The sequence below is a fragment of the Phyllobates terribilis genome, unplaced genomic scaffold (assembly GCF_046119375.1).
Source record: "Phyllobates terribilis strain yellow unplaced genomic scaffold, ASM4611937v1 Scaffold_14__1_contigs__length_39327217, whole genome shotgun sequence".
NCBI lineage: Eukaryota > Metazoa > Chordata > Amphibia > Anura > Dendrobatidae > Phyllobates > Phyllobates terribilis.
Window position 1 is genome coordinate 14,552,315 of NW_027362774.1, and position 14,933 is coordinate 14,567,247.

Sequence of the window (14,933 nt, forward strand, 5' to 3'; positions counted from 1 at the left end):
ATCAGCATCCCAACTTGTCTGTCTTTTGCAACGCTCTCTGTAGAGAATTAAAGAGGAGGCATTGCAGCCAGAGTATGATGAGATGGATCAAGCAGCCATAACGGGCGATTACACACAGCCCAGCCTCATCTCATCCCAACGTGCATTGGGGGACATGAGGGTGAGGAGGAGGAGGAGGAAGAACAGGAACTGGTATCATGCGCTGTAGACTGTAGTATCTGTACAACTGTCATACCGCGGGTTCAGCGTGGGTGGCCTGAGGACAGGGGGAGGGGGAGGAGGAGAGCATGGTCAGTCGTCATCTTGGTGAAGACATGGAAGTCTTGCCTGTTACCAGTCTTGCATGCATGGCTGACTTTATGTTATGCTGCCTTAACAGTGACCCTCGCGTTGTCAAAATGTTGGGTGACAGTCATTACAGGTTGGTGACACTTTTAGACCCCCGCTACAAGGAGAACTTTCACTTCTTTACTCCTGAGGTGGAGAGGTCTACAAAAATGTGGCAGTACCAGAAGGCCCTTGCTGCAGAACTGTTAAAAAAATTCCCATCTGAACACGCTAGTGGCAGAGGTCACAGTTCGTTGACCAATCAAGGCGTACAGGCGAGAGAGACGCAACTCCAATCCAGCAGAGGCAGGGGAACACTGTCAACATTCTGGGACAGTTTTTTGAGACCCGCCCAGCTTACAGGCCCTGAGGCGCGGGGTACACTCACAAGGAGTGGAAAGTTTCAAAAGATGGTGAGGGAATACCTTGCCAACCGTACCAGCGTCCTCCGTGATTCCTCTGTGCCTTTTAATTATTAGGTATCCAAGCTGGACACTTGGACTGAACTCGCTCTGGATGCCTTGGAGGTCCTGGCCTGCCCTGCCGCTAGCGTGTTATCGGAGCGTGTTTTTAGTGCCGCTGGGGGAATTATAACTGATAAGCGCACTCGCCTGTCAACTGACAATGCTGACGAGCTGACCTTTATCAAAATGAACAAGGGCTGGATTGGGCCAGACTTCTCATCACCACCAAATGACAGCAGAGTAACATAAAGTCAAATCCACTGTGTTATTTCGGGAGGTGTATTCCCATGCATGGGTATACTCTTCCTCATTTCGGCTGTATTTTGCTCTTCTCCTTATCCTCAGCCTCCACCACCACTATACCACCAGGGTGACCGTGGTCCGTGTTGCCAGCATTGCAAGTTCCTTCATTCTAATTTTTGGCAGCTTTTGCTTGGAAGGCATAGGCAAAGACTATGGGAGACCCACTCCCCAATAATGGGAATAATGTTTTTAATATGCTATACTGCATGGCTCTTGTAAGGGGCATGAAAACCATCTTGTTAAGCTACTCTGAACTCCATGTCTCTTCCAAGGGGCATTAAAACCATCTTGTTAAACCACTCTGAACTCCACAGCTCTTCCAAGGGGCATTAAAACCATCTTGTTAAGCTACTGTGACCTCCACCACTCTTCCAAGGGGCATTAAAACCGTCTTGTTAAACCACTTGTTAATTACCTCTAACCTCCACGACTCTTATAACGGGCATTGCATTTCCTCCTAATTTTAGTCAGCTTTTGCTTTTCAATGCATAGGCGGACACTAAGGGAGACCCACTCCCCAATAATGGGTAGAAGGTTTTTAGTACGCTGTAATCCACGTCTGTTTCAAGGGGCATTGCAGTTCCTCATAATTTTTGGAAAGCGTTCCATTCACTGCTTAGGCCAACAGTGTACAGGAGACCCAGTTGCTATAAATGGAAAAAACTGTTTAGTTAAGGCCCTCTGACCTCCATGTCACTTCCAAGGGGCATAGGAGTGCCTCGAAATTTTTAGTAGGCATTGCACTCACTGTATGCCCTATAACTGGGTAGCCGAACCGCTCCTTTTGGTACAGAAACATATCCTACAAGACATGTGTGGTTGACTGGCCTGGTATTGATGTGAATGGTCCCTGTTCCTCCTGCTCTTTCTCCTTTGCCACCACCTCATCCATCATTCATCACCTGAAGCTTTGCTTTAAAGGGAGTCATAGAACTGGGATAGTAGCAGGAAAACATCGAGCAATCCTCGGAGGAGGTAGGATATGCGGCAAAACGCTGACCACCTCAGGCCCAGCCGCTACTACATACATGCGCTTGCACTCCAAGGAACAGAAAGTTAAGGTGATGGATGGCCTCATTATCATGAATAATTTGCTCATTGTGTAGGAGGCCAACCACTGCTGCTGTCTACCTTCTGAACTTTGTGTTGAAGCCTGATTGACCGAGGACCCGCAATCCTCTATGTCTGGAGGACGTGTTGCATCCCAGTGTCCAACTGTGTCCCGGCTTCCACAATATTAACCCAGTGTGACGGCATCAGTCAGATTGACCATCCCTGGCCACATTCACTTGTCCACGCGTTTGTGGTTAGGCTGTCCTTCAAATAGGGGCGGCTGGGGACCGTTTATGGACACCTGACCACCCCCAGGCGGCTGGGGACCGTGCGTGGGCACCTGGCCGCGGGGCGGCTGGGGACCGAGTATGGACACCCGGCCACCCCCTGGCGGCTGGGGACCAAGGGTGGACATCCGGCCGCCGGGCGGCTGGGGACTGAGTATACCAGGCCGCCGCCGCAGCCATGATGTGGTGGCCAGATTCCGCCTCCACATGCCTAAAAGGCCCAATTTCAAGTGCAAGCAAGCAAGCAGTATGGTATTGCAGCCTGGGGGTGGCTGGGTGGCAGGCTGCATACTTGCGCTTGCATTGCAAGGAATGGGGGAGGTACAATTGAACTCTGCCCTGGGACAAGGACTTGCACGGGGATAGTTGCAAGTCTGCATCTTCTGATGCGGCAAGGATCACTTCTGATGGGCACACTTTTAGGCAGTGACCTGGGTGTCAGATGCTTCCAGGGGTCTTCCCCATGCTGTTCCCATGTCTTTTCAGCCTGTATGCATGTGTCACACAGCACATGGCCAGATAAGGTTGTAAAATGTTAAAATGACATTTCCCGGTGAATGCATTTGTCACGGTTGAAAGCAATACAAAAGCGCAAAAAAGCATAAAAAATGCTACTTGTGAACATAGCCCAAGGTGTGGAGGAGTATTTTTGTTTTTGGTTATTTATTTTACCTTATACACAAGTCTTTACCCTTGAAAGGAACTTCCTTAACATATTTCACAGGAAAAAACGTTTCAGTTTCGTTTTTGAACGTTTTATTGTGAGCCCGTAAAAGTGGCTTAATACCTCTGACCACGTTGTTGACAGCAGTGACCTGGGGTTCAGAAATGCTTCCTGGGGCGATGCCCATGCTGTCCCCATGTCTTTTGAACACTGTCACTATCGTTTTGGGCACTTTTTAGGCTTTCTACAGACTGCCGGGGGTGCCGCCGCAAAAATGCTCGGGTCTCCCAGAGACTAACATTGGGCTCGTTGCTCGAGTCGAGCACCCGAGTATCATGGTGAGCTCGGCCCGAGCTTCGAGCACCCGAGCATTTTAGTGCTCGCTCAACACTAATCCTCAGAAGCAGAGGTGACTCTTGGTCTTCCTTTCCTGGGGCGGTCCTCATGTGAGCCAGTTTCTTTGTAGTGCTTGATGGTTTTTGCAGCTGCACTTGGGGGCACTTTCAAAGTTTTCCCAATTTTTCGCACTGACTGACCTTTATTTGTTAAAGTAATGATGGCCACTCGTTTTTCTTTACTTAGCTGCTTTTTTCTTGCCATAACACAAATTCTAACAGTCTATTCAGTAGGACTATCAGCTGTGTATCCACCTGACTTCTGCACAACACAACTGATGGTCCCATCCCCATTTATAAGGTAAGAAATCCCACTTATTAAAACTGACAGGGCACACCTGTGAAGTGAAAACCATCTCCGGTGACTACCTCTTGAAGCTCATCAAGAGAATGCCAAGAGTGTGCAAAGCAGTCATCAAAGCAAAAGGTGGCTACTTTGAAGAACCTAGAATATAAGACATATTTTCACTTGTTTCACACCTTTTTGTTAAGTATATAATTCCACATGTGTTAATTCATAGTTTTGATGCCTTCAGTGTGAATGTACAATTTTCATAGTCATGAAAATACAGAAAAATCTTTAAATGAGAAGGTGTGTCCAAACTTTTGGTCTGTACTGTATATGTGTGTGTAAATTGTGAATACTGTTTTATTGTTACCTGACATCCCCCTTACCATGTTTACCAATTACCTCCCTCCACAATAAACCTGTTTGAGTTTTCAACCCTATCTCTTTGTGAGTGTATAATGGAGTGTGTACAGGGGTTTCCCGAGTCGACCCCTGGCAGAAGAGGAAGACCCTTCTGCATCCCACTATAACTCCCAGCAAGATTCGGGTGGAGGCACTGCGCTATACTGATGTGAGAACTACCAAACACGCTGGCCACGAAGGTGGCTCAAAGGGGTGTTACACATGGAACTGTAAATGTGATTTTTTTAATAAAGATATCAATAAAAGAAAATCCCGTTGTTATATCCTGTGAGCGCCAATTCCTTTCCATTGAATTTTCCAATCTAAACCACACTACCCATAGATACCACCTTACCTATTCCTCCTGCTGAGGAATCTGACATTGACACCACTTTATCTGAAGCAGATTGGACTCAGATCTGGACCTCAACCACATACAGCTTACTTAATAATCTGATGCTGGAAACAATATATAAAGTAATGATGAGATGCTATTTGACTCCAGCCAGGGTGGCCGAAGCTGTCCCAACTATTCCCCTCGATGCTTCAGAGGATGCCAGTCTGAGAGTGACATTTATCACATATCATGGCTTTGCCCCAAAGTGCTCAGACACTGGATGAGAGTAAACTTTCTTATTCTCTCAGTCACGGGCCACAATCTTAAGAAAAATCCCTTGGAGGCCTTGCTAAATTTTGGCTACAGTAATCGTACCCCCTTTGCTCTACCACTCCTACGCATACAGGCTTCTACAGCCTCCGATTCTCTGTAACAAACTCTCCCCTCTTCTGCTAGCTGAGACTCCTTTACCTCTTGGGCATACTTCCCTCTCACCCCTATGTCCCCTCTCCTTCTACTTCTTTCTTTAGCTATCACCCACAACACCTTTCTCTTGTATTGTTTTTTTCCTATAATAAAAGTTTATACTTTTGTCGTTTTGAAAAGTTGTTTTTTTTGTTTGTTTCAAAACTTTCAAAGAAAAGAAACTCGAACAACAAAGGGGAGAAAACATTAAAAAAGCAGGAAATGAGATAGAAAACTAAAAGAAATTGATCAATTCATGTAATTTGGATATTAAACATTGTCCATGTAGTTCCCCGGGCGGCGATACTGTTGTAGTGAGACACGACACCTACCATTTTTTTGGAAATTGTGTAAATTTCTTCCTCTGATTTCTTCATCAGACAGTCTTTTATGGAGGTGAGATCACAGCCCGAGAACTCCAATATTTTCTGCAGAGAAAAATGTTCTTATATTCAGATATCACATATAGACATTTTAGGACTAGGTTTTTTTTCTCATTTTATTTTTGTCTTTTTTTTTGTTTCACAGTGTGGTGAAAACAGCAAAATGAGGAGCAGAGGCCACAACTACAAAGAGTGTAAAGTTTATTCGGTTGCACTCTCCTTGCCAACTTCTATTAATATGTAACTGCTCAGACACCGGTGTTATTCCTATTGGGATAGATAGGGGGAGTTATAATTACATTTTGGAAGGGGATGAGCTCTTCAGACGTGCTGACCACCAGGCTGGCCATAGCTACGGTTCCGCTCTCTGCGATGGCGCGGTGGAACAGACCTTTTCCTAAAGGAGACGCCACCTAGAACAGGAGACAATCCAGGTTATTGTGGTCTTTATCCCATGGATTCAACACACTTATTGTTCTCTTTTCTGATTTTTTTCCTCATTTTTTGGACATTGACTTGTATTTTATCAACAACCATCATGGAACAAAAAAATGAGTGAACTGAAAGTGGATGGCTCTACAAGCAAATTCTCATGCATGTGTAAGAATAAAGAGCAGACATAGAAGATTTTCCCAGGGAATTGATGATAAGTTGATGATAAGTTCACAATTACTGGATAGAACTTACAAGAGCGGAAACGCTGATGGCACCAGCAGATTCACCGAATATAGTGACAGATGAGGGATCACCCCCAAAATCTGCAATATTTTCCTGTATCCATTGAAGGGCGGCAACTTGGTCCAGAAACCCATAATTACCAGGTAATCTGTCGTCTCCAGTACTGAAAAAAAAATCATAGATCTGATGGGAAAATAGAGCCTAAAAGCAATAACTGTCCCTTACAGAATACATCAAATAAATCTTCATAAAAAGTTACTTATTCTGAGTTACATCCTGTATTATACTCCAGAGCTGCACTCACTATTCTGCTGGTGCAGTCACTGTATACATACATTACATTACTGATCCTGAGTTACATCCTGTATTATACTCCAGAGCTGCACTCACTATTCTGCTGTGTGCATACATTACATTACTGATCCTGTACTGATGGTAAATGATGAATAAAGGAGGATATAAATTGTGGAGGACTGTGAATATCTTTACCTGAAGAACCCCAGGATCCCCAGCCTGTACTGTATGGGAACAACCACTACATTCTCATAGGCACTAAGTGCGGAGCCATCAAACATGTCAGCGTACCCGATCAGAAGCCCACCACCATGTATAAACACCATGACCTAGGGGAAAGGGGAACAGAATAAAATTTATGGGAAAAGTCATTATTCTTCCAGGGCTCCGCTGGTAACCTTCAAAGAAAACTGCATATAGTGTTATATGGTGCAGCAGATATCGCTCACACACTAAATGTTACAGGTGTCAGAGATACTGGGCACACGCAGCTGTGAGGACCCTCGGGCATTAGTAGACGTAAACACTGCAGATACTTACAGGTAACTTAGATTCCTTGTCTCTGTCGGTCGGAGTAAACACATTCAGGTACAGGCAATCTTCCGAGGAACGGGGCAGCTGTAAAGAGGTTTGGTAATATTTGATCATGTCACTCACGGTGTCTTCTGCCTGTAAGCACCTGAAATATACAGAATCGATAATAGAAATAAAAATAAACAAACAAACAAATCCTCACTTGTGTCACTGAAATAATCATATATTAGTTAAGCCAGGTAGGTTAGCGTTAAATCCTTGCTCTACAGGTCCTGATTAGATGCACCTGGTTGGTTCCGCATATAACCAGGCTAGGTGTTCACCTTAGTCAGTGTCAGCTGTGGGAAGCTGAACACAGTGGATTTGTATTGGAGCAACAGAGAGAGTCAAGCTTAAATCTCTCTCTGAGAATAGTCTGCATCGGCCGTGTCCACCAAACTGCAAGTATCATTGGTTGCTATGGACAATAGCATTTTACTTTGACCGAACTAGGACTAGCTCAGCAGTGTGTGAGTAGCCAGGGTCTAATTTGTTTAGTTAGCGCCTGGACAAGGCTAGGGAGTTTGTGTTTATGGTTTTTGTTTTTGGTGCTGTGCAACCTGTAGAAATAATCGTCACATTGCTTTGACACAAGAATCCAGTGCCTGTGTGAACGCTACCAAATGCCTACCTGAGAGCGTGAATCCCTACAGCTAGTGTTAGAATGCTGAGCACAGTTCCAAGTTACATAGTTACATAGTTTGAATAAAGACCTCAGTCCATCAAGTTCAACCTTTCTCCAACAATTGTACATTTTGTCACTAATTTAACTAAAACCCACAATGTTATGTGTATTGAGGAAATCATCCAGGTAATTACAGTTTAAAGATTGAATGTCCTGGGTAAAAACTGTTACAGCATTGGTAGCATGGAGGAGCTTGTTAAGCCATTGGTCCAGGCTAATATGCAGCAGGAGCAGGACCAACAAGAAACCAACAAACTCCTGATCCGGCAGTTTCAACAGCAGCAGCTACAGTTTCAGCAGCAGTTGCAACAGTAGCATCAGCTGTAGTGATGAGCGAGGATGCTAGCTACTGCTCGGTGCTCGCCCGAGCATCTCACTGCTCAAGATGCTCGGCACTCACCGAGTATTTCTGGGGTTGCTCGGCAGGAGCTCTGGTCCCCTCCCTGCATGTTTGGTGCTCTTTGCAGAGCCAATGAACAAGCAGGGATTGCCTGCCACTCACTGTAATGCCGCAGCCATGTTGGTTGTGGCAGTATAGTGATTGGCTGGCCGCACAGCGTCATCAGGTCTATATTAGACCTGGCTCCGCCATGCTCGTAACAGTCACTCCGGAATCAGACAGTGTAGGGAGAGGTGCTGCTGAGCTAGGGAGAGATTTGCTTGTTTATTAGGTAGTGTAGGTAGAACAGAAGTATATTACACATATTCATCTCAACAAACAGTCCTTCTGAGGACTAATCCATCTGCAGAGATATCAGGCAGGCAGTGTATATAGGCAGGCAGGGTATATAGCAGACTGCAGTGCACATAGCACAAGAGGGTCCATTCCAGTTCTGTCTGCTGCTGCTGCTGTTAGACATTTCTAGACATAGGCCCAGGTCTCAGGGACTAGGAATAATTTTTTGGTGGGATTTTATTCCTCATTATTTGTTTAAAAAGCAATTCAGAGAACACTGTTTTTCTGTGCCATTTGCTTGTTGGCACTGCAGAATACAGCCAGGTCCTTTCCATATTACAGCGCTAAAAATCCAGCTATTTAAAACTGTGGTTTGTCCGTCACATGGATCACATATAATTGCGCTGAAAATACTGCCATTTCTGGGCTCCATTGAAATTTTTTTTCCGTGTGTCAGTGAAGCTATTGACACCAGTTAAAAATATTTACCTACAGGCTAGCTATTTAAAAATGTGGTTTGTCCGTCACACGGATCACATATAAGTTCGCTCCAAATTCAGCCATTTTTGCTGAGCGTGGAAGATATTGTTGTAATGCACACGCCCGGGCTGAGCGGCGTGTGCGTGTGATTCCACTGGACCGTGCCGGAGAGTGATTGCCTAGAGGGGCGTAACTAGGTATTCACCCGATCCGACCAGGGTCGCACGACGGCATACGACGCCAGTGCACCAAGGAGGAACCGAGCAGAGGGACCAGGTGCTACTCCAGGACAGACCCCGGACACGGCTGTTGACCCACACAGGGGAACACAGGAACAGACTGATTAGGCTGGCGCACTGACTGGTGGGTATAGGCAGGCACGACTGGTATGCAGGCAGGCGGGTATGCAGGCAGGGGGGTACAGGCAAGCACAGCTAGAGTGCAGACAGGGAGGCACTAGCAGGTAGGAACACAGGCGGGATAGGACCCAGTACACACTGGGACTCAGGAACAGAACCACAGATGTGGCGGACAAACACAGCAGAGTGAGGCCGCCCAGAGAGGTGAGCGAGAACAGGGCAGGACAAGACCGCCTGGAGCGGTGAGCAAGAGTAGAGCAGGACAAGGCCGCCAGGAGCGGTGAGCAAAGGGTCAGAGCTGAGCGAGACTGCCGGAGCAGTGAGCAAGAGTAAAGCAGGACGAGACCGCCTGGAGCGGTGAGCAAGAGAGGAGCAAGACTGCCGGAGCAGTGAGCAAAAGGATAAGAGCGGAGCGAGACTGCCGGAGCAGTGAGCAAAAGGGTCAGAGCGGAGCAAGGCTGCCGGAGCAGCGAGCAAAGGAGTCAGAGCAGGCTAGAACCGCCGGAGCGGTAAGCAAAGGAGTCAGAGCAGGCTAGAACCGCCGGAGCGGTGAGCAAAGGAGTCAGAGCAGGCTAGAACCGCCGGAGCGGTGAGCAAAGGAGTCAGAGCAGGCTAGAACCGCCGGAGCGGTGAGCAAAGGAGTCAGAGCAGGCTAGAACCGCCGGAGCGGTGAGCAAAGGAGTCAGAGCAGGCTAGAACCGCCGGAGCGGTGAGCAAAGGAGTCAGAGCAGGCTAGAACCGCCGGAGCGGTGAGCAAAGGAGTCAGAGCAGGCTAGAACCGCCGGAGCGGTGAGCAAAGGAGTCAGAGCAGGCTAGGCTGAGCAGGGGGGACAGGGCTCTGTTCACACGGAACAGACAGGAAGGGAAAGTCAGAGCCAGATACCCACAGGGTACTTGCAGTGAAGTAGCGAGTGGACCACAAACTCACAAACGGGAGTACAGAGACAACAAGCAGGAGTTAGGTACGAGTTCAGACTCTGCAGAAAAAGGAAGGGAACGGACATAGAGGCAAAACAGGTAAAGGATAGGAGAGAGTTCAGACTGGAACTGAGTGTACGGAGGAGACCGACACTGCAGCGGAATACAGGAGCGGGTCTGGGAATACGGCCCCCAGAGAGGCAGGACGAACAGGCAAGGAGCGTGTTCAGACAGGACAGACAAGATACAGGAGCGGGTCTAGGTAATCGGCCCCTAGAAGGCGGGAGGAACAGGCTAGGAGCGTGTTCAGACAGGTCAGACAAGATACAGGAGCGGGTCTAGGTAATCGGCCCCTAGAAGGCAGGAGGAACAGGCTAGGAGCGTGTTCAGACAGGCCTGGAAATACAGCCTCCAGGATAGGCAGACAAGAGAACACAGAACGGGACCTGGCACCTTCAGAGTGCAAGCACACACTGAATGAAACACTATGCTCAGGCAGGGATTGATTGGAGCAGCTGAACTATATACCAGGTGACAGACAGCAATAGGCTGAGGACGCACAAGGGGTGTGACCCACAGCAGGTACAAAAAGCAGGAAGTGATCGGGCGCCGCCCTTAAGCAGCAGAAACAGACAGCATGGAGGGAAGCCAGAGAGACATTCTGGACAGGAGATCAAGTGCGCGCTCTTGCACAGTGGGAGATGGACCACTATGCAAGGACGCCGCCAGGTATGTTACAATTGTCCTCCATTTAAAATGGGCAAGGCACGTGGCAAGTGACTGGGAACTGGATGTGATGGTGATGGTGCATGCAGAGGCCAAGGCTGTGGGCAAGCTGAAATTGTGCCACAAAAAATACCCACATCTTCTCACTCAACCTTCCTGTCCCAATTAGTAGGGGACCGCAGAACACCACTTTTAAACACAGAGCAGTGTGAAAAGGTTATTGGTTGGATAGCAGATAATGCTTCCAGTCACTTAGCCACCACCACCCAGTCTTCCACACGGTCAAGTCTCAGTAGCCGTGAGTCTGGACCGCATATTCCTCACCCTGAACGTTCTTCCTCCCACCATGCCAAGTGCCCAGAGCAACTGATCCCACACTTGGACACTCCAAAGAGCTGTTTACTTTTCCATTTATAGATTCGGGCCTCTTGCCAGATCTACTTGAAGTGGGGCAAGAGGAGATCGCATGTAGTGATGCCCAAATATTTGAGCAGCCACGGTCACACGAAGGCGAAGGTGGGAAAGTGTCACAAGAGGTGGATGATGATGAGACACAATTGCCAGAAAGTCAGGAGGAGGATCAGGGTGCGGAAGTGGAAGACAAGGTGGTGGATTATATAGTAACTGACCCTACCTGGTAGGAGGACATGCAGAGCAAGGACAGCAGCACACAGGGGGAGGGAAGCAGAACACCCAACAGGCAGGAAGAAGCGTTCCCCGTAACACCAGCATGAAGGAAGTTTCCAGTACAACTATTAGATCTTCCCGAGTCTGGTTGTTTTTTAAAGACTCTGATGATAACCCCAAAAAGGCCATTTGCACCATCTGCCAAGCCAGCATCAGCATGGGTGGCAAAACTACCAGCCTGACCACCACGATCAGGCACATGGCAGCAAAGAACTCAAATTTGTGGGCCGAACCCCAGGGTCCAGGAACAGTGGCACCACAGCTTCTTCCGCTGTGGTGCATGCAAGCCAATCCCCTGTCCATGGTGCATGCAAAGATGCCTCCTGCCCTGCACCTGGTGTTGGAGGCATCTTCAGCGTCCATCTCCGAAATGACCACATCAGTCACAAGCTGGAAGCACTGCAGCACTGCCTCGGCCAAGCGGCAACAGGCTGTGCTGAAGCTAATATGCCTAGGTGACAAACCGCACAATGCTGAAGAGTTGTGGACAGCTCTGAAAGAGCAGGCAGATCTGTGGCTCACACCGCTGAACCTACAGCCAGGCATGGTCATGTGTGACAATGGCTGGAACCTGGTGGCGGCTCTGAGGCGAGGTGAGCTCACACATGTACCATGCCTGGCCCATGTGCTTAACCTCGTGGTTCAGCAGTTTCTCAAATCCTACTCGAAGCTGCCGGATCAGCTTGTTAAAGTCCGCCACCTGTGTGCCCATTTTAGAAAGTCACCTACAGCTTCCGCCGCCCTTGCCGTGTTTCAGCGGAGTTTGCAGTTTCCGGCTCATAGACTGGTGTGTGATGTCCCCACGCATTGGAACTCTACACTGCAGATGTTGGGAAGGATTTGTGAGCAGAAGCGGGCAGTTGTTGAGTACTAGCATCAACAAGGCCGTCGGTATTCAGTTCAGACTCCACACGCAAGACCTCAGGAGTGGACATGGATGTCAGACATATGTACCATCCTCCAAAACTTTGAGGACTCCACCACGATGGTGAGCGGCGATGACGCCATAATTAGTGCCACCATTCCGCTTTCTCTGTCTTCTGAAACGCTCTCTGCTCACAATCAAAGAGGATGCATTGCAGGCGGAGCATGATGAGATGGAGCAAGGAGCTATACAGGGTGATTACACACAGCCCAGCCTCATCTCATCCCAATGTGGATTGGGTCACAATGAGGAAGAGGAGGAGAAAGAACAGGAGCTAGTTTTATGCGCTATAGACGGTAATACCTGCACTACTGTCATACCGTCTGTTCAGAGTGGATGGCATGAGGACAGAGAGGAGGAGGAGGAGAGCATGGTTAGTCGTCCTCTTGGTGAGGACCTGGAAGTCTTGCCTGTTAGCCGACTGGCACGCAAGGCTGAGTTTATGTTCCTCTGCCTTTCCTATGACCCTCGCGTTCGCAAAATTTTGGGTGACAGTCATTACTGGTTGGTGACACGTCTAGACCCACGCTACAAGGAGAACTTTATATCTCTTATTCCTGAGGCGGACAGGTCTACAAAAATGAGGCTGTACCAGAAGGTCCTTGTTGCGGAACTATTAAAAAAATTCCCATCTGAAAACGCTGGCAGCAGAGGTCACAGTTCGTTGGACAACCAAGGAGTACAGGTGAAAGAGACACAACTTCAATCCAGCAGAGGCAGGGGAACACTGGCAAAGTTCTGGGAGAGTTTTCTCAGACCCTCCCATCGCACAGGCCCTGATGCGTGGGGTACTCTCACAAGGAGTGCAAAATTTGGGAAGATGAGTACCTTGCCGACCGTACCAACGTCCTCCGTGATTCCTCTGTGCCTTATAATTATTGGGTATCCAAGCTGGATATGTGGAATGAACTGGCTCTCTATGCCTTGGAGGTCCTGGCCTGCCCTGCCTCCAGCGTTTTATCAGAGCGGGTTTTTAGTGCCGCTGGTGGAATTATAACTGATAAGCGTGACTCGCCCCCTGGGCCGTGGGGCATGCAGAACCGGGCAATAGGGAGACGCTGGGAGTAGTAGTGGCGGCCCGGTCCTGCGGGTCAGGGTGGTCAGACCAATGGTAGTCTGCTGTTGTACTTTAGATAATGTCCGACTACGCCACCCGTGGATTGCGGTTATTAGGAACCGCCGCTGCAAGGCAGTCCACTGGGGCTGATGATGTGTGCAGCTGGGATGGTGTGACTCCCCACGGGAAGAGTGCGGCCCCAGGGCAGTGTAGTGGATGGTGGGAGTGATGGTGGTGAGATTCCCAGTACCGGTAGTGCCGGAGGAGCGAAAAAGCACACAGACAACGTACTGCAGTCCAGGGTCTTTACTCACGGTTAATATCCAAGTCACTTCTGCAGAGAATGACTGCCCGAGCCGTGCTGCGTCCACCAGGTGTGGGCTCGGTCAACTCCCAGACAGTTCAGGAGCATGGCACAGGACCCCCTTTAATCCTTTCTCTGGCCTGCCTCACCAGTGACCCACTTTTGTCCAGCTGCCGCGGACTTGTGCGGGTAAACGTGGGCCCCGCTCCCCGCTGTCCTATATGGTGCCTTCCTAGCAGGTTTGATGAGGTGTCGCACCAATAGATGATCACGACGACCGGTCTTTGGCTGAGGGTTGTTTCTCCTCCACCAACTTGGGATCCGGTACCCTTAATCTGCCTGACCCTGCACCCTGGATTCTCGTGGGTTCTTAGGGTCCCTTCCACCTTCTTGTTCCTGAGCCCTTCTGTTCCTCTCTCTCTTCTCCTTCTTTCCTGTTCTGTCTTCTCCTCCTTCCCTTGGCCTCTTCTCCAGGCCCACTTCTCCTTCTCCTCTCAGGCTCCGGCCTCTTCTCTAGGCCTGCCTCTGGAGCAGCACTCAGCCTGAGCTGCTGCTCCCTGTCAGCTCTCCTCTCCTCACAGACTGAACACTGTTCTAAGATGGTGCCCACCTTTTATACCTCCCTCTGACCATGAGCCCAGGTGACCAGCAACCAATGAGCTCCTGTCTACGCTCAGGAACCAACCCCTATCTGCCCCTACAGCACTGGGTGTTCCACCCCCCTCCCCACTCCAGGCAGGGACATAGTCGGTCGTGCCTGCACTTCTGTCTAGTGGGAGCACCGTTGAGCTGTCCCTCGGAAATGGGGTGTGTGTGCTGTATGCAGCTAACTGAGCCCTGGTCCATACTCCATCCTTACCCGGGAGTGGAATATCACACCTCTGGTCTGAGGTGCAATACCCCTGTAGCGGCCGAGCCCTCGGGGCGCTACATTCCCCCCTGGTAAAGCACAGCACGTCCTTGGGCTGAAAAAGAGCAAAAACAGTTATTTACAGGACATGCAAAACTTTTTCAATAACTTTTTACATTAGAAACAGACAATACGGTTCAACTCCCTTTATGGGACACACTTTTCTTTTCACTAGACATTATAGAAAACTTTTTCATTACTATTTAGCAGCATATAAAATCTAAAACATTTTTAACTAAAGCACATTCTTGGGTTCTTGATTCATGGCCGCGGTGCAACTTGCGACCAGGTG

General features: G+C 48.8%; 1 pseudogene; it reads right to left on the bottom strand.

Annotated features, from left to right (window-relative positions):
• Positions 1-14,933, bottom strand: part of LOC141175766 (fatty acyl-CoA hydrolase precursor, medium chain-like) — a 70,060-nt pseudogene that overhangs the window by 21,190 nt on the left and 33,937 nt on the right.